Source organism: Giraffa tippelskirchi, chromosome 4 (assembly GCF_054371585.1).
Source record: "Giraffa tippelskirchi isolate mGirTip1 chromosome 4, T2T-mGirTip1v1.2.pri, whole genome shotgun sequence".
In the NCBI taxonomy this organism is placed as follows: domain Eukaryota; kingdom Metazoa; phylum Chordata; class Mammalia; order Artiodactyla; family Giraffidae; genus Giraffa; species Giraffa tippelskirchi.
Genome location: NC_137278.1, coordinates 210202754 through 210221539, shown reverse-complemented (window position 1 = coordinate 210221539; position 18786 = coordinate 210202754). Strand labels below are relative to the sequence as shown.

At 54.4% G+C, this 18786-nt stretch overlaps 1 long non-coding RNA gene across 1 annotated transcript; it reads left to right on the top strand.

The window, feature by feature from the left end:
• The first annotated feature begins 4796 nt into the window (after positions 1–4796).
• On the top strand, positions 4797–15886 carry LOC145544903 (uncharacterized). The gene is made up of 4 exons (XR_014081696.1): positions 4797–4935; positions 6118–6206; positions 9956–10065; positions 12039–15886. It is a non-coding gene; the product is annotated as an uncharacterized LOC145544903 (long non-coding RNA).
• Positions 15887–18786: the final 2900 nt, after the last annotated feature.

Sequence of the window (18786 nt, the reverse complement as noted above, 5' to 3'; positions counted from 1 at the left end):
GAGTGAGGGAGGAAGAGTCCCGCAGAAGCAGAAAGCAGCAGAAAGGGTCTTCCTCAGCCCTTTGGTGGAAGAATCCCAAGAATCCCAGGCCCCTCCACCTCCTCAAACAGGCCCTTCCCTGGATTTCCACAGGAGAGATCAAACCACTATGATCTCATAACTAAAACTTGCACAACCACAGGGATGAACAAGTCACCCACAGAAAAGCCCAGCAAGCAGCAAGATGGGGAGAAAAGAACAGACCCCGACTTCAGAGATTTTGACCGCCGTCCACGGAATGCAAAACAAAGCAAATGCAAAACCGGAAAAAGAGAGAATCAAAGACATGAGTGAGGATCAAAGACTCACCTACAAAAAGAGACAGATTCAAAAGAGGATGACATGGAGCAGCAGTGAATGGAAAATAGGATCCACGAGCTCTCCCGTTAGTTCTGATCTGTAGACAGTTCGGATTCTGGGCTCATCACACCTGTGCATGAAGTCATATGAGGGACTTAGGTGTCGAGTGGGCTTCCCTGTCCCTCCAGGGTCTTCCGAGCCCCTAGCCGCCTCTGTGCTCACACTCAAGTTCACACACCAGCGACATGCAAAATGACTCACAGCCTGCAAGGAGCCTGCGGGGAGGGGGCACTCCTGTACCTCCAGCTCCTGGCCAGCATCTTTCTCCTGAAAGACAGGTGGGTACTTCCTCATCAGCTCACATGGTGACCGCTGGTATCTGCTCACACCCTGACCCCCAGGACCCCACGTTCTGCCAGGACAGGACTGTCAGGAAATTCCCTCTGCCCAAGAACACCGTCGCCCCTACCTCACCCCAGACGGTGGGCTCTGGGTCTGTGCCGTAGGCACCTCCCAGTCCCAGGGATGACCTTGCCCGAAGTGGGGTAAGCTAAGAGCAGAGTGGGGGCAGGAGGAAGGCCTGAATCTGTGAACTGGGGCAGGACTTTGCCTCCTGAGAACACCTTTCCGCGTGATGGAACGGACCTGATGCCCCAAGCCACCTGCCTTCGTCTCCCGCTGCCCCCGAGTCTCCACGAAGGGCAAAGCACCCCCCTGGCGCCGTGAGGCTCCGTGAGCACGGGTAATGTCTATGCAAAGCAGTTGCTTTTAAACTCTTTTATGTGCCTATCATATTAAAAGCAATCCTTTGGAAATTACCAAGACGTGAGGCACACCTGCCTGCAATTTTTATAGCTTCTTTTATCCCCCAAAGTGAGAAAGTAAAATGCCTGCATCTATACTTTTCTCTCAAAATGGAGCCTGCGGGTGCCCCCCCTCACACCCAGCCTGGAGGGCTAGGATGCTCCTCCACCTCCAGGATCCTAACAGTGGCTTCTCCAGGCTCAGGCCTCCCCACGGGGCTCTGCCTATGACCTTGCCTTCTGCCCTGACCCTCTTCGCCTGCCCCAGGCATTGCCACCAGACATATCTGTCCCAACAAAGCAAGCCCTACTCTTTGGCTTAAAACCCCACAACGTCCTCGGTGTTCCCCCAAGGTGGCCCAGACCACTGCCTGCACCCCCTCTTTAGGCACCCCTCCCCCAGGACTCCCCCCACCACCACCTGACACCCAGGGGTCCTCTGGACACATTCTCTCCAACCACCACTTTTCACCCTTGTTATCTGAATGCTCACATTTCCCCATCAGCAACCAAGATGCTCTCAGCCACCTCTGAAACAGAACCTTCCAGAACACTGACAGAACTCCCAAAGTCCTTTGCACACAGTTCCCTCTCACTAACGAAGCATCTGGCCCTGATTTCCTACCCCTGCGTCCCTGGAGTTGTCCTGTTGAAATCGACCTCAGGCTCCCTAAATCCAGAGGCCACCCTGCCTGCAGCAGTTCAGCCTGTTCTTGGTTCCCCGCCCTGGGTCCCCCTCTCCCAGGCCCACCCTTTACCAGAATGCTGTATTCTCCTTGAACCCCAAGTAGTCCTGTCTTCCTGAAGTTCCCACCTGGCACATCCCAGGAACCCCCAGAATATGCCCTGGGTCAGCCGGGTATAGAGCAGGTGGTGATGCCAGGTTTCACCTTAGAGACAGGCTGCTTTCTCGTTTCCAGAAGCATCTAGGCTGCACTGACTGAGGTCAGCATGGCAGCTCAGGGGCCATGGGGGCCGGGATGGCTGGATCTTCTGCCTTGACCTCCATCCTCCACCCTCTGGTCCCAGACACCTCGAGGATGTTCCTAGTCTAGCAGTAGCAAGAAAGAGGGGCAGAAGGTCCCGGGAGGCTGGCTAATCAGGACTCCCCAGAGTCCCCAGAGGGCTTCCCTAGAAGCCCCTTCCCTACCCGTGACTCCGCCCCTCTCTCTGCAGCTCCCGCCTTCTGGGAGGAGCTGGGAGATCACAGCTCAGGTTGGCTCCCGCTACCTCTGTTGCTAAGGAAGAGGGGAGCTTGCATTTGGGGTCCACAGCTGACGCTCTCCAGCACCAGGCGCCAGGGCGCACCCGCCTCTACACCCACCCACGGCTCTCCCGCTTTCCCACCGCCGGCTGCCCACCCCCACGCGGTGCCTCCCCTCTCCGCCAGCCTCCACGTCCGTCCACCCGTAGGCGCCTCCCCGTCCTGCAAGCGCCTCTGGGCTCCTCCTGGCCCCAGGGGTGGGGTCTTGAGTCACTGACGGGGGTTCGTGTAGGGTGCGGCCAGCACTGCTCTGTGTCCCAGAGGTAGGGGTGGGCTCTGGCTGGGCCTGTTGGCAAGGGGCCTGGGCACAGAGTGTGAGGTATGCCACGGGGTGCCCCTTCCAGCTTGACTGACACGGGGGGTCCAGAGCGGCACAGCTGGGCTTGGACAGAAGATTCCCTGGAGAAGGGGGCTCTTCATGCAGACCAGGTCAGAGACAAGGACATGGGCTGGACAGAGAAAGGTGGCTGGCGGACCCGGCCCGGCCCTGCGCTGTCCACCTGTGATCCTGGACGCAGCTCTAGTTGAGCTGGGAGAGGGGCCCTCCCCACCTCCCCCCCTTCTTGGTTGGAGTCGGGGAGGCCCTCCCTGATGGACACCTGGGAAGGAGGGTGGTGTGGACGTCGTGGGCGAGCCCGTGCCTGGAGCTGCCCTTGGCCGTCTGGGCACACCCAGGACCCAGGCTGTGTGCAGAGCCTGCCTGCAGCATACTCCCCACAGGGGCTGGGTGGGCGGGGTCCCCGACATTTGTCACGCATGTGCCTGGGCCCCTGGTGTGCACACACACCTGGGCAAGCCTGTATGTGTAAAATCACACAACACACTTGACTGTGCATGGCTACCCAGGTGCGCGCACACACACACACACACGGCACCGTGCCACCAGCCAGGGCATGTGGACCCTTCTGTCTGTGAGTGTCTGTCAATCCTGGTGCTGCCAGGATTCGCCCTGACTTTCCCCAATTACATTCCTCAGAGAACATTTTATTAAAGACAATTTGTCAGGCCCATCTCAGTTTTTACAGGAGTAACAAGCTCCCTCTTTATCGCTTCCCGAGCATCCTCTGACAAACAAATACGTTCCCTCCCCTGACCCCCGAGCTAGTAGATCATCAGCGCCCCCACCCACCCCCGAGAGACAAAGATTGCATCTGTTTGATTTATGGGTCACACAGCCTGGCACCCGAACTTGCCTAAAAGTTGGGAGATATGATGACTCACCGTATTTGGCAGCTCATGCATACATATTTTTTCTAGAACATACCCGCTATAATTGGGAGCTGTACAATCAAACATTCAGCTGCCAAAACAAAGAGCACAATTCACATCAACCTCCCAGACCAGAAGCAGAAGGAAGACGGTGCAGCAGAAAAAAAGCTCAAAATGGGTCAGCACGCGTTTGCAGCAGCTCAGTGACGCCCCAGAACACAGCCGGGACCCTGTTTCTCTCCATGCTGGTCGGGAAGGACACAGGGTCCCGAGGTCAGTTTCTGGAGCTGTCGCTCAGCCAAGCAGATGCTTCTGGAAGGCAAGTAGCCGGAGGTGACTGTCCCTCCCTAGCCTGCAATCCACACGCTAGGTGATGCAGTAATTCTACTTCTACGGGGCAAGTAAGCAAATCCCAAGAGAACCCGCTGAGGCACAAGGGAGTGTGTTGATCCACAGGAGTGAATGGTTCAAAGGCAGCGGAGGTTGCAGGTACAGCTTGATGGAGGAGTCTCAGCTCTCAGCTCCTGTGTTTTACTAACAAGATGGCAGCCACATCCTCCTAATGGCAAGTCTGGAGGGAACATCAGGTCCCTGAAACAAGTCCCCTCAGCCACGTGGCTCCCTGTCCATCCCTCTGTGGCTAGAAAAGTGGACCACCCAAGACCTCTTCCATGCCAGAGCGAGCAGCCTTCCTGAACCCCAGAGCCCGGGCGTGGGACTGGAGAGACTGCTCTAGGAAAGTGTGTGTGTGTGTGTGTGTGTGTGTGTGTGTGTGTGTGTGTGTGTGTGTGTCTGTGTGTCTGCCTGATGTGGAGTGGCGGAAAAACTGATTTATGTGACACTGTGTGTATATGAGTGAAAGTGTTAATCACTCAGTTGTGTCTGACTCTTTGCAATGCCCTGGACTGTAGCCCCCCAGGCTCCTCTGTCCATGGGATTCTCCAGGCAAGAATACTAGATTGGATAGCCATTCCCTTCTCCAGGGGATCTTATCCACCCAGGGATCAAACCCAGGTCTCCTGCACTGCAGGCAGATTCTTTACCCTTGGGTGCCCCCTCATGCCTAGGTTGAAATCCTAGTCCCCATTGTGATGGTGTCGGGATGTAGGGCCTTGTGGGAGGATGAGGTCATGAGGGTGGGGCCCCACGGGGTGGAGTTAGTGTCCTTACAAGCAGAGGAAGAGACCAGCATGCTCTCTTGCCACCACGTGGGGACATAGCTTGTGAGGAGGTGTCCTGAAGCCAGGAAGAGTCTCACCAGGAACAGAATCAGTGCACCTTGGTCTCGGACTTCAGCCCCCAGAATTGCAAGAAACAAAGGTCGGTTGTATTTAGGCGAACTGGTCTATAGTGTCCTATAGTGATGGTGGCTGACGTAGGCCTGTCCCAGGGAGCAGGAGATGCACCCCTAATGGACAGCATGGAGTGAGGGGCGTGGTCAGGACTGGCCGCTGGACACTGAGGGTCCCTGCCGGGGAGGCAGAGGGGAATGTGTGCCTGAGCACTGGCTCACGTTCTGTGTGGAAGGGACTAGGGTGGAAGGTGGAGCACATTCGCCTCTGAGGTGAGCTGGAGGAAGAGGAGAGGCCAGCAAAGGGAGACGGATCAGGGGTGGCAGGATCGGGAGGGTGAGTGAAGGAGGGTGTCTGTCCACTGCAATGCTGTGACTAGTCAGGGCTGTTCAGTGGCTGGAGGACACTCCTCCCCTGTCCGCCGGCCTTGTTTCTCCTCCAAACTCAAAATTTAATTTCTTCAGAACTTACCCCAGTCCTGTTTTGCCTACTTTGGTGTGCTGCCCAGAGTGGGTGCGGAACTGGGGCCATCAAGGGGTGAGAAATCACTGCACTTCCCAGGCCTATTTCTCACAGTAACAAGTCATCACTCCTCTGCCTGGAGCCACTTCTCAAGATCTCAATACGTTCGCTTATCAATCTGTACTTAATTGATGTTCATGAAGCGTGTTGAAATCAGAGGTGAGAGTTGCCCTTGGAAAGCGGGCTCTGTGGTGAGGCCGCCTCTGCTACGGGGCTGGATCCGCATCCCAGGAGGCCCCATGGTTGGACATGCAGGGTGCTCATGGCCCCCAGCCCATTTGCACATGGAAATCAGGACCACCGGGAGAGCAGCTGGTCCTCCCCCTCTAGGGGCCCACAGCCCTCCTTGGCTTCTCTTCACAGTGGCAGCTGTAGTGGTGGACATGCACGGACGGCTCTGTTATGCAGCCAGGCACCCAGATCAGATCCACTACCTCTTTCCACCCTTAGCACGTGCGTGGCTGCCCTGGGCCTCTGATGTGGACTCAGCGAGCACACCTCTCCTAAAGGGCTGAGGGGTGTGGGACAATGTGCTCAGGAGGGGTCACAGAAACTTCATGTTGTTGCTCAGTCACCAAGACGTGTCCAATTCTTTTGCAACTGTATGGAATGTAGCCCGCCAGTCTCCTCTGTCCAGGGGATTTCTCCAGGCAAGAATACTGGAGTGGGTTGCCATTTCTTTCTCCAGGGGATCTTCCGACCCAGGAATCGGACCTGTATCTCCTGCATCGGCAGGTGGATTCTTTACCACTGAGCCTCCTGGAAGCCTCTGTCATGGCAAGTTCACGCAGCCCTGTCACTGCCCTGGTTCTGTGGCCACCTGACGACCCACACTGAACACTGGTTCTGTGACTGTCTGATGACCCAGCATAGAACCGGCTTGGTGGAGCCCAGGGCTGACCCTCACGGGCTTGGAGGAGCCTGGCTGCCGGGTTTGGGAGGAAGGAAGGCCTGAACTGCAGAGTTACCACTTGGCATAGGTGTGACTTTGGCCAGGGGACTGCTGCCCTCCCCTCCGGGCCGTCTCCTCGAGGGGGAGATCCTGGGTTTGCAGACCCCGTGAGGCCCCAAGGGAGATACAGGACGCAGCAGAGGGGCATCACGGGGGCCCTCCTACCGCTGTGCCCTGCCCCTCCCTGGCTCCCTCACCACCTCGGCCTCGCTTCCTGCCTGGGTGGGTGTGCCCGTCTTGTGTCAGACGGCAGACGCGTCCAGGCCGCCTGGATGGAGGCCAGCAGCACTGCCCCACCAGGAGAGGCCCCGGGACATCGGCCTAGCGGACAGGGGCTGAAAGCAAGAGGCCCTCGGCCGCCCGACTGCTCCCGGCTCCCCTGATTGCACACATCCTGGGCATCGTTTGTTCCCCTGACATGCTGTTCCGAGCAGGGCTCCCAGGTGCCCGGGGGCCCGGGTCCTGCGGAGAGCGAAGCCCGAGGCCGAGCCAGTGACGAGTGAGGATGAGGCCGCCGTCCCTGCTGTCCTGGGAGCCAGAGCGTTGACGGAGTGGCCATCTCCCTCTCTCCAACAAGCAAGGAGCGGTGTGAACTGGGGGCCGATTTATCAAGCACGGGCGCTTGTATTCTGCGCAGGCCATGTTCCTGCTGAAATATGGCTCCTGCCCGGCTCCAGGCCCACGTGTGTACGATTTTATGATATTTCAGTTTTATGGAGGACATCTCACTGATGAATGTCTCTTAGTGAACGATCATTCTGGAATCTATTTTGCCTTCAAAAAGGCTTCTGCTGGAATGGACTGGGAGGGGGCGGACACCCTGTGATATATAAATCCACTGCCAGGAGCAAGGAGCTGGGAGGGAATGCGGCCAGAGAGAGACAAGAATGAAGCGTGTGAGTCTGCAGCCAAAAGCGCTCCCTCTGTCACTGTCTCGAGGCTGCGCCTCGGGCGGAAGGGGGACCCTGGGGTCCGGCGGCCGGAGTGAGCCCCCGGCTCCCCCACCTGCCTCTGTGAGGCCCCGGGCAGCTCATTGCCCTCTGGAGGGGGCAGGGGTTCATTATTCGCAAACACCTGCATCCTTCTGTTCTGCATTGTCTTCATACCCTGGCAGGGCTGGGAGGCAAGGCTGAGCTGCGCCCTGAGTTATAAGCAGGGACCCCGGAGACCATGAGCCTTCCCTCCACTCACAGTGCTTTCTGCCTACTGTTTGGCCCAGACACCCCCAGCTGCCCCGGGGTCCTTAGAACTCAGATTCCCTGTTTTCTCTCATCTGAGATGTCGACAACTTCCTTCTCTTGTGTGTGTGGCCCCGACACAGTTCCTGAATTCAGAGAATCCAGATCCGGACCCACGGCTGGACCGTCCTCAGGGCTGGGCTAAATTGCTTCTGCACCTGATTTACTGTCCGAGCCTGTTAATGAGGCTGACGGGTCCCCTCTGGGGATGCAGGTCCTGGGAGTCCCGGCCTGGACCCTCCAGCCATGCCGGTCCCTATTCTCACCTCATGGACCCCAGCATCCCAGCCCAGCTCGGGGGAGCAGCTGCCAGCCAGAGATGACCGCCAGTCCCTCCTTCCCAGAAACCGGGGGCCTGGCCCCCCTTTCTGCTTCCTCATCCTCCTCTAGGACAGCGGTTCTCACGGCAGGATCCCTGGACCAGAGCAGCATCTCCTGGTAGACTCCCAGGCCCCTCCCCTGGACGTGGGTCTGGAAGCCCCCGGGCGGTTTAAGAAGCTGTGTTTGTTTTCTATCGTGCCAGCACAGATCAAAATGTACTCAGAGACTAAGAACAGCACAGACTGATTACCTTACAGCTTTGTGGGCAGAGGTCTGATGCGGGTCGCATGCATTAAGATCAAAGTGTCTTCCTTGGGGACTTCCCAGGCGGTCCAGTGGTTAGGACCCAGCTTCCACTGCAGGAGCCATGGGTTCAATCCCTGGTCAGGGAACCAAAGTCCCAAAGCCATGCAGTGCAGCTAAAAGAAGAAAAAAAAAAGAGTCTTCTTTTCTGAGGCTCCGGGGGAGAAAGGGTTTTCCAGCTTCCAGAAGCACCTACATTCCTGGGCTCCTGACCCTTCCCCATCTTCAAAGCCAGTGGCAGGCATCTCTCTGAGCACCCTCCCCCGTCACATCCCACATCTCAGACCCCATGGGTATGACTAGGGTGGGCCCCCCTGGACTATCTCCACCTTCCAAGGCACTAACTCAACCACAGCTGCCAGGGCCCCTTTGCCACGTGAGGTCACAGAGTCACAGGTTCAAGGACGGAGGTGTCGGCCTCTCCAGAAGGTCACTGCTCGGCTGATCACAGGTGCCCTCAGGTAAGTCTGATGCAGCCTGAACATCTGAGATACAAGTGTTGTAATGGATGTCACACATCAACGGTAAGCTCATCAGAGGCACCCTGTCTTATTCACGCCAGCGTCCCTGACGTCGTCTGTCCCCACGCCCATCAGATAATAGAACTTCGAGGAGCAAACGGGTTCACTTGTGAATGAGCGAGTGAGTGAGTGAATAAGGAGATGGCCACCCCACTCTCACTCAGCCTTCCATTTCGGAGAACATGCTAGAAAAAAAGAGTTCAGTATTGGGGCCAGAGAGTCTGCCTGGGGCTGCCAGATAAGATATGTGACAGCCAGCTAAACCTGAACTTTTGATAAACATGTTTTAGTATAAGTATGCCTCTTGCAATTTTGGGACATATACATAGTAAAACAACGTAGTTTGTCTGTTTGATTTTTTCTCAAATTTGACTGGGCATCTTGTGTCTTTATTGGCCGAATATGGTACCCCTAACCACAGGTCCCAGCCACACCCCGGAGCTGAGACTGGGGAATCCGCAGTTTCTCTGGAAGACTCTCTTTCCTGTCTGATGGTTCAGGAAGCAACCTTCTATCTCCCCTGGACTCTCCTGTCTAATCTCAGGAGTGATATCCTCTTTGTTCCCTCCATTAATCCTGGGACTTGGGGGAGCCCTCCTTGAGGAAAATAAGCCAGAGGTGATCTAGGGAGGGTCTAGGGTCTGGAAACTTCTACCAGAAGCATGTCTGTTGTGCCCACCCAGAGCACGGGCTTCTTGCACGAACACTGGGCCCCAACTTCAGGAGCAAAAAGAGTGCAGGTCTCAAGATCCTGTCTCAGGTCTAGCATTCCAGGTACAGGGGGTGAGCGCCGGACGGCCTGGTTTCCTGCATACTCTGGTAGACTCAGGGTCTGTGCTGGAATAGGGGGCTGCCCACAAGAGCCGGGACCCTTGTCCATCCCTGTGTCCTCTGCATGGAGCTCTGGAGGACGGGAAGAATGCCCACTGCATCTCTGGGCGAGACCCAACAATCAGCTGCTCTCATGGGTTCTAGGAAATTAAGGGCTAGTGACAATTCTTGATTTCATCTTCGGAGGCATCCGTGGAAGGGAAGCTACATGAAAGAGAAGGCGCTTGGACATGTGATCCACTCTCAGGAAGAGAGACCACGGAAAGCACGCACACAACATCGACCGCGCGACCCCCCACTCTTCCTGGAGCCTTATTATCCTTTGATCTTTGTAATAATGTGTTTCTTTCCTGGTAATAGGTTTTCATCATCCTCCCAGCCTATTGATTAGAGCTCTGTTCAGGGGTTCTGAGATATTGGCTGAAATAAGGGGCGGAACAATTCAGCACCGGGATGCTGTCTCCAAGAAGGTGGGTTTGTGACACCGTCCTGCCCACACAGGGTGGGGGTCAGAGGCCTGGGAGAGAAGGGGCCTGATCGCCGCGAGTGTCGCTGTTGTCTCTGCTCTTCTGCCCTCATCCTTCTGTTTCTGGTTTGCTGAATGTGTGACCACAGCTGCTGGCCAGGCCGACCCCTCGGGGGAACCCAGGGCCAGCAGAAACCCAGGGGGGAGGTGGGTAGGCACACGTGTCTCCTGGCACAGTTCGGGGTGAGGTGATCTGTTACGGAACCCCAAGTTTAGAGACTCAGGCACAGGATCTCTACCTGTAAGAGGGAAGGAGGGACCCACCATATGCCAGTGAAGGGACGGTGAGGACTCGTGGACAGTGGTCTGGAAGGTTCTGAAAGGATGGATCTTCAGGCCCCACGGAGCACAGGGCACAAGACTGAAAGGGGCAGTGGGCCGTGGGGCTGCTGTGAAGTCAGGTCAGGACGGCCCGGCTGGTGAGCCGGGCCTTGGTCGGTGATGTTAGAATGGCTGCAAGCTTAGGAGTGTTGAGTTTGTGTTAGATTAGGGAGAAGTCGCCACCCAAACAAGAGCCAGCATGACCAGCCCTTATGGGTGGACAGGAGAGGCCGTGAGTCTGGACTCAGGGTGGGTCTGGGCTTTGCACAGCACTATCCGAGTGTCCCCTCTCCCTCCCTCCAGACAGAAGCCGCCTCATTGCTCTTCCTATAAACACACAAGTGAGTGGTTTTCTAGCCAATGAGTGAATTTTGAAAAAGTAACTGAAGCTCCCTCCCCAGAACCCCAGGACCAAAGATTCAGAACTCAGATAAAGGTAAAAACCCAGTCAAGGTAAAAACTCCGCTTTGCTTTTGATTCCTGACAACACTGAACATATATATATATTGAAATTTCTGTCTCAAAATGCTCGATGAGACAGAGAACTGCTGCCAAGCACAAGGACGTGGCTTTTCTCGACACCTCTTACCACAGAGCCCCATCCATCACTTTCACAAGTTCGATGAAACCGTTGCAAATAAGATCAATCATCTTTTTATTGAATTAAGACAAATGGGTGGTTATTAATAGGCTAAGACATAATGAGGAAAATGGATCACACAGCACAGAGAGAAGGCAAAGAAATGCATACACACTGAGCTCTCCCTGGAAAGATCTGGAAGCATCTTCAATAAGGAAAGACCTTGGGTGGAAGCCCCTCTTTGACTCACACTGAGAATGAACATGAATGAGCTGAGAAATCGGAGACTCTCCACTACCTTCTAGCTGGGTGATCTTCAGGCAGTGACTTGGCCTCTCTGAACTTCTGTGCTCTCTTTGTTGAGGCACATGGAAGGCGCTTGGCTCTTAGGAGGTGTGTCGGGCAGGGCTGGGTGCCCCAGGCAGCCTGGGCTGGGAGATGCTCAGTCTGGTTCGATCCGACAGTGTGGATTTTGCAGGGAGGCAGAGGGGCACCGCCTATGGTCCTGAGGGGCTGCAGCTGGAGGAGCAGGGAGGGAGGCCTGGGAGGCAGGGTGAGGGGCCGGGGGGTCCCCCAGAAGTCCCGCCTCCCAGCCGGGTTTCCAGGAATCACCGGGAAGGCGCTCAGAAGGGGGCAGTGTTCCAAGTGTGTGGTCTTGGTGGGGATGTCGGGTGTCTGTTTGTGGCAGAGCTTCTGGGGAAACAGCTTGTGTTTATGTCAGAAAGAAGAGAGCGCATTTCGGGGTAATCACTGCAGCTTGCGAGGTCAAATCAACACGCCCAGCCCCATCTGCCCAAGCAGGGCGCTCAGCCTCCCTCGGTGCCCGCAGCCTGGAGCCTCCGCGGGCGGCGAGCGGGCTGCAGGGGAGGGCTCTGCCAGGGTTTGGTCAGTGGTATTTTCTAAGAACAGGAGGCAGGCTGGCTGTTCCTCCATCTCTCAGCCTGGCTGCCCACTTCCCGCACCAGGCTGGCCTTTCCCTGGTAAACACAAGTGAGGTGTTTTTCTGAATTCTCTAGGTTGGGCTAGCAAGTTATTGTACCTAAAGGGGCTTTCCTGACGGCTCAGCAGTGAAGAATCTGCCTGCCACACAAGAGACTTGCAGGAGACGCAGTTTCGATCCCTGGGTCAGGAAGATCCCCTGGAGAAGGAAATGGCTACCCACTCCGGTGTTCTTGCCTAGGAATCTTCGCCCAAGGACAAAGGAGCCTGGTGGGCTACAGTCCATGGGGTTGCAGAGTTGGACACAACCGATCAACTAAACAACGGCAAGGGGGTCTCATGGTAACCCCCAAATTCATAGCTGCTTGCTTAGAAGTGCAGGGCTCCCTAGATGTGCAGCTGGAATCTGGAGGGAGCAAGGTTGGTGGAGCAGAGCCCTTGCCCAGGGGGGCCTGTGCTGATGCCAGGAGTCTCTGTGATGACTGAACTGAGCTGTGGGGCGCCCAGCTGGAGACGGAGGACAGGGGGAACATCACACCTGGAGCTCACACTTGGCCCTCTACCTGCCCCTCCCACTCACCCCAGCTGCCTCCACCCCTCTACCTGTTTCCTGGACACAGTAGTGATGTAAATCCTTCTGTTGGCCCCATGTCCAGACACAAGTTGACAGGGGTCTCCACTCTCAGGAAGGTTACATCCTGGTGGACAGGGACTCGGCCACAACCCTGCGGGCATCAGTTGACTGGACCTTATGTGACTGATCCAAGATCCCGACCCCAAGCCCAGCTCTTACAACTGCTGATGGATCTACACCCCAGCACCCCAACTGTAATGCAGCCTGAAGCCATGGGCCTCACTCCCCTCACTTGCCATCCTTTTCAGCTGCAAAGAATCAGTGAAGCTTGGTTTGCAGCTCTTCCACGATCATTAGAACCGCCTCCAGCTGTTGCATCACATTATGCTTCGGCCGCGTCCTTCCCGTGGATTAATGAGGCCCGTGACGCGCAGTTCCCATGCCAACTGGGGCACAGAGACCTGAAGGACAGAGGGCACCTGTGAACAGCAGGAAAAACCCACAGCGTGCTCTCTCGACCATCAGTAATGATCTATCCCAAAAGATGGGAGTGCGTTCACAGTCCAACGGTAAGGATCTTTGCTTTAAAAAGAGAACTTGCCTTGAGTCTCACACTGGTCTTGTCACACATTGCCAGAAACCAGATCTGCTCAGCGGTAAAGGCCGCCTCTCCTGGCACCAGGACCTTGAGTCCACAGTCGAGTCTTCTGGGCGCTGCTCAGTCACATGTCTGAAGGAGAAAGCATTTGGGGAGGATGGTGGGGTCTGTATTCTAGAGCCAGGCACTGTGGCCCCAAACGACTGAACAGCTTCAAAGCGTGGATGCAGGTGTTTGCAGGAACTTTAGAGAGAGGGGACGTTCCTTAACCAGGGCGCTGTCCACAGCGAACCGCTTGTGTGATAAGACGCCAGCCCTGCACGCCGGCTGCAGGCCTCTGGGGCGCCTGTCCAGACTCTCTGCCCCTCCCCCAGGCTTGCCTCTCTGTGTTCACAACCCAGACGTGCTGGTCCCCATGGCTGTGTCTGTTCCGGCCCCAGGGCTGCCCCCTCCCTGGAACGCGCCGCTGTGAGCTGCCTGCCAAGGACCAGCCTGCTCCTTTCTAGGACTGAAAGCTCGGGCGTCTCAGCCAGAGCAGGCGTCTGTTCTGCTGCCTGCCTCTCGGTCTCCCTTCCTCCGGAAAGGACCAGCCCTCCTCCTCCTCTGGAGACAGAAAGAGGTTCCTCTTGTCATCACTGCAGTGGATCTGGCCTAGCACGGAGCCCCGCCCTGGAGACGGCGGATTGTCCAAGGAAAGCCAGTCCGTATCTTTCCCTGGAGCTTTGCTCTGGAATGAGAGGCCTCCTTCCCCATCCAGAAAATGCAGCCCACACATGACCAGCAATCTAGAAAAAGTAAACTGTGCACACATCTCCACTCTAAAGGGTCAAGTTTACCCACCTGAAAACGTTGGTTTTGATGAATAATATGTGATGACATGGAAAATTCTCACCATATGAAAAAAATGAAAGGGAATAAAGATGCCATCCCAGTATCTTCCCCAAAATAAGGAAGTAGGGTAACTGCAGATGTAATTCCAAAAGACACAGAATAGACTTCCTCAACACAGTATGGAAAGAGAAGAACAAAGTTGAAGGACAGGCAGGACGTGGCTTCAGGGCTTACTGAAGAGCTACAGTTGTCAAGACTGTGGGGTTGGCGAAAGAACACAAGGAGGTCAAGGGAACAAAACAGAGAGCCCAGAAATAGACCCAAATAAATACAGTCAACCGATCTTTGACAAAGGAGCAAAGGCAGCATGATGGACCAAATATACGCTTCTAAAAATGGTGCTGGAACAACTGGACTTCCGAGTGCAAAAAAAAAAAAAAAAAAAGAATCTAGTGCAGACTTTACACTTACCACAAAGAAATTAACTCAAAACGGATCATGGACCTAATGTAAAACGCAAAACTCCTAGAAGATAACATAGAAAACCTAGATAACCTTGGGTGTGACAGCAACTCTTTAGATGCCACACCAAAAGCACAGTTCATGAAGGAAATAATTGGTAACTGAACTTCATTAAAACTGAAAACTTCTGGTCCGCAAAAGACAACGTCAAGAGAAGGAGAAGACCAGCCACAGACTGGGAGGAAATATTTGCAAAAGACATATCTGATAAAGGTCTGTTATCCAAAATATATAAAGAACTCTTTAAAGTCAATAATAAGAAAACAACCAGATTTTAAAATAGACCAAAGATCTTTCCAGATACCTCACCAAAGAAGCTGCCAAATAAGCATGAAGATTAGATGAATAGAAAAGATGTCTACATCCTATGTCATCAGGGAAATGCAATTTAGGCAATGTTATCATTGCACACCTATTCAGTTCAGTTCAATCACTCAGTCATATCCAACTCTTTGCCACCCCATGAACTGCAGCACATCAGGCCTCCCTGTCCATCACCAACTCCGGGAGTTTACTCAAACTCATGCCCATTGAGTCGGTGATGCCATCCAACCATCTCATCCTCTGCCATCCCCTTCTCCTCCTGCCTTCAATCTTTTCCAGCAGCAGGGTCTTTTCAAATGAGTCAGTTCTTCACATCAGGTGGCTAAAGTATTGGAGTTTCAGCTTCAGCATCAGTCCTTCCAATGAATATTCAGGACTGATTTCCTTTAGGATGGACTGGTTGGATCTCCTTGCAGTCCAAGGGACTCTCAAGAGTCTTCTACAAACCACACTTCAAAAGCATCAATTCTTTAGCGCTCAGCTTTATAGTCCAACTCTCACATCCATACCTGACTACTGGAAAAACCATAGGTTTGACTAGATGGACCTTTGTTGGCAAAATAATGTCTCTGCTTTTTAATATTAATGTCTCTGCACACCTATTAGAATGGCCAAAATCCAGAACACTGACATCACCAAATGTTGGTGAAGATGTGGAGAAACAGGAACTCTCGTTCATGGCTGGTGGAGACGCAGAAGGGTGCGGCCACCCTGGGAGACAATTTTGCTTACTCTTATCATACAGTTTAGCATCATGCTCTTTGGTATTTACCCAAAGAAGCTGAAAACTTACATCTACATAAAAGCCCACACACAAATGTTTATAGCAGCTTTATTCATAGTTGCCAAAACTTGGAAGCAACCAAGATGCCATTTAGTAGGTGAATGGATAAATAAACTGTGGTCCATCCAGGCAATGAGATAGTGCTCAGCACAAAACAAGGAATGAGCTATCAAGTCACAAAAAGACATGAAGGAAATCTAAATGTATATTATAAGAAGTCGACCTTATGGCAGAAACCAGCACAATATTGTAAAGCAAATAGCTTTCAATTAAAAAAATATTTTTAATGCTATGTACTGTACAATTTCAACTTGATGACATCCTGAAAAAAATAAAACAATGGAGACAGTGAAACCTCAATGGTGACCAGGGGTTGGGACGGGGAGATAAACAGATGGTACCCAGAGGGTTTTCAGGGCAGTGAAAAAAATGCTCTTTATGATCTTACAAGGATGGGTGCATGGGAACCTAATTTAAACCCTTGGCTTTGGGAGGTGATGACGTGTCAATGTAGGTTCACTGATTGTAATGGATGAACCATCTCCTCTGGTGGGAGATGTTGGTGAGGGGGCGGGGAGACTGTGTACATGTGGGGCAGGGGGTACGTGGAAAATCCTTATACCTGGCCCTCAATGTTGTTGTGAGCATAAAATCTTGTAAAAAAAAATTGCCTTTAAGATATTTAAGTGATAAGACCTTTATCTCAGACTGAGAAGCTGCCAAGGGGAAGACATCATGGTATGTGCTGGGAAGACATTGGTCAACAAGACAGACCCCTCCCTGTCATCTTCCCACCTCACTGCTACCCTGTCTCCATGGCAACCAAGGGGCTCTGCACATCACACGTTGAAAACCACTGCTCAACCAGGGGCAGGTCCCCTAGACCCCTTATCTCAGGGTCAGGGCAGTGTGGTCACCACACCGAGTGCCCTTCCCCTGGTCTCAGCCCCTTGGGGATGCTGGTGCCCATTCTTCCTCCATCAGGAGGTGCAAAGCATGGGGACAAGGGCGGGCCCAGCCAGGGGAGATGAGGGTGATGTTCGTCTCCCTGGTCCTGCTCCCCACGGCCCACCGGGAGACACCCTCTCTTGAGGCCACATGCACGGCGAGACGGAAAAGTGGAAAGAGATCAGCACTCTGCGTCTCCACAGGACGGTGTTCCAAAGGCAAGTCGTGTGAAAGCAATATGCTTCCTCTAAACTATCAAATATTCTTCTGGAAATGCAGGCTGGCAATGAGCAAGTCCATATGTTTGCATTAGTGGGGGCCAAACCATATTCCATCTGTGTTACAGTCTGATTGATCAAAGGCTTGCTCCATAAAACAGCCTTATTTATGGCCTTTTTCTCTACCCTGTTGCATGCAAATCCACACCCTCCCTGGACAACCGTGAACAAACATAACGGAAACGGGTGCTGACATCACCTGCCCCCACCACCACCCCCAGCCCGCTGTGTTCAGAAGCTTGGAGGGGCCTGTGCTTCCTCCGGAGGTCACCTATTCCAGACGGGCAGCTGCTGGCAGCTCTGAGGGAGCTATTTAAAAGCCCACTAACAAGGCATGTTTGGCTGAGTGCAGAGACCAACAGCACGGTGCTCTCATGGCAACTTATTCATTTTAGTGCCACTCAGAGAGGTCTGAAAAGACCTGAAAATTACTTAAAATCGGAAGATCTCTGGAGCGTTCCCAACACCACTGGTATTTAATTAGTCTCCTTCCTGGCTTGGGGTTTCCCGGGTGGCTCAGTGGTAAAGAATCCACTTGCCAATGCAGGAAACACAGGAGGCAAGGGTTCGATCCCTGGGTCAGGAAGATCCCCTGGAGGAGGAAATGGCAACCCACTCCAGTGTTCTTGCCTGGAGAATCCCATGGACAGAGGAGCCTGGCGGGCTACAGTCCACGGGGTCACAAAGAGGCGGGCATGACTGAGGGACTGAGCACGCATTCTGACCTAGGAAATCACAACAAAGACACCGTTACACCAGGGACGTGCCTGGGTGACCCTTCCTCCGCTCAGCACACCCGCTTCCCCACCTCCCAGCTGTGTCTCAGTGGGGAACCAAGCAAACAGTTCTATAGCAGGCCGTCAGGGCGGGGTGAGGACGGGGAGATGGACCCAGTCCCAGGCTGGGATGGCATGTCACAAGGAAGCTCTTCCCTGCTGAGCGGGTCAGGCACCAGGGCAGCTGGACCAGACATGCGGGAGCGGTCAGGTGACCAATAGGGTCCGTCACCACCCAGGCTGTCTCTGGGGGCCACAGGGAGCTACGGGAACAGGTGGGGATTTGGGGGGCATTTCGCTGGCCAGATGACACAGGCAGATCTGCGACCTCTGACCTGCCCACAGGGGTGGCTCACAAGGGATCCGCCATCACATGAAATGCCAGCATATCTCGCTCGACGCCTCTGTTTTCTGTTCACTGGTGGTCGTATCATGTTTTCTAGACACAGCACATACCGTCCAGGGAAGCAGACTCCAGATTGTCCGGGGCGCTGGTATACACTGGTCACCAGTGTAGACATGGTTGCCATAGAAACATCCTCAAGTTGCCACAAAGCCATGGTAACCGACCCAACGCCAGACTCCAGGTCCGAGTCTGCACGTCGCTCTGTGGGCGGCAGAGGGGCTCAGGGAGGACATTCTCCACCCAGGGAGTATCTCCTGAGGGTGTCCTCTGAGCCAATTGCCATTCCAGGGGCTGAGGACAAGCAGAGAGCGGGGCAGAGACGCACGCCTGCCCTCGGGGAGTTTGGTTCTCCCGAAGGAGACAAATAACCGAATTACAGGAAGTTCATTCAGACACCCATGAGAAGGCTGCCTCAGTTCAGGCGCTGTAACGGAAGGCCCCAGGCTGGGGGGCTTCCAAACAGCAAAGCTTGATTTCTCCCAGGTCTGGGGGCTGGAAGGACAAGCATGTTCCAGTTCTGACCTGGACCCTCTTCCGGATGGCAGACTGCCAACTTCACCCTGTGACTCAGGGGGCAGAGAGGGCAGGAGAGCCTCTCGGGTTGGGTCCCCTTCATAAGGGCACAGATCTCAAGTACGGGGCTCCACTCTCATGATCTCATCGCCCGCCCGAGGCCCCACCTCCCAAGACCATCCCACTGGAGGTCAGAACCCAGGACCCTCAGTCCATTGGGAAGCTTCTTTGTGGGGAAAAGAAGCACGATGTAGTCAGGAGGGACAGAGGG